At 45.2% G+C, this 1,138-nt stretch overlaps 1 non-coding gene across 1 annotated transcript; it reads right to left on the bottom strand.

Annotated features, from left to right (window-relative positions):
* Positions 1 to 459: 459 nt before the first annotated feature.
* Positions 460 to 571, bottom strand: LOC125430379. Its single transcript, XR_007244161.1, has one exon. It is a non-coding gene; the product is annotated as a U6 spliceosomal RNA (small nuclear RNA).
* Positions 572 to 1,138: the final 567 nt, after the last annotated feature.

Below are 1,138 nucleotides of genomic sequence, written 5' to 3'. Positions count from 1 at the left end.
AGCTATCCAGGTTAGTGGCCATCACCACCTCCTGTGGCAGCATATTCCAAACACCAATCACACGTTGCGTGAAGAAATGTTTCCTTTTATTAGTCCTAATTCTTCCCCCCAGCGTTTTCAATGTATGCCCCCTGGTTTTAGTATTGTGTGAGAGAAAAATTTCTCTCTGTCAACATTTTCTATCCCATGCTTAATTTTATAGACTTCAATCATATCCCCCCTCAGACGTCTCCTCTCCAAACTAGAGTCCCAAATGCTACAGCCTCTCCTCATAAGGAAAGTGCTCCAATCCCTCAATCATCCTTGTTGCCCTTCTCTGCACTTTTTCTATCTCTTCAATATCCTTTTTGAGATGTTCCAAATAAATATTCAATATGTTTTGAGATGTTCTAAATAAACATCCAAATAAAGTTCCAAATAGACATTCCTTGTAGCTTTGTTGACCGAAAGTTCTATTGAAATAATATGGAATGCTTCACAAGTTTGCCTTTCACCCTTGCGCAGGGGCCATGCTAATCATCTCTGTAATGTTCCAGTTTTCGTACATGTGCTGCCAAACTTCATTTAGTATGAAATAATACTGTTATCTTTGTTACTCCTCAACTTTGAATAAGAAATTCCCACAAAAAGAACAAAGAAATGTTAGTTCATTTTCTCTTTTTATTGTATAGTACATAGAAAAAGCATTTAAGGCTCACCAGTATAAAGCAACTATTGTACTGTATTTTCTGGTGTATAAGACTACTTTTTAACCCAGGAAAATTTTCTCAAAAGTCAGGGGTCGTCTTATACGCCCGGTGTCATCTTAGGTGCTGAAACTTCCAAGCCGGACTGAAGAATCTGCAGTCACTGCATATGGTGGGGGAGCTCAAAAACAGCCACAGCCGTATCCCCGCCGTATGCAGCTGTCCGGGAGCAGGGAACCTCCCCTCCCTGGACTCGCCGGCAGAGACCTACTCCTCCCCGGGCTCACGGGAGGGGTTCCCCACCTTGGACTGGCTGGAGGGGGCCGAGGCTGGCTGGACTTGGCAGACTTGCCAGCGGGACCCTGTCACAGCAGGTCCAGGCTGGCGCAGGAACATGGAGGGGAGGTGGCAGACAGACAGCCCTCCTATTCTCCTGGGCTGGGAACTGGCAG

Source organism: Sphaerodactylus townsendi, linkage group LG03 (assembly GCF_021028975.2).
Source record: "Sphaerodactylus townsendi isolate TG3544 linkage group LG03, MPM_Stown_v2.3, whole genome shotgun sequence".
Lineage (NCBI taxonomy): Eukaryota > Metazoa > Chordata > Lepidosauria > Squamata > Sphaerodactylidae > Sphaerodactylus > Sphaerodactylus townsendi.
Note: the sequence above shows the minus strand (reverse complement) of the source record. Positions and strands in the feature narration are given on the sequence as shown.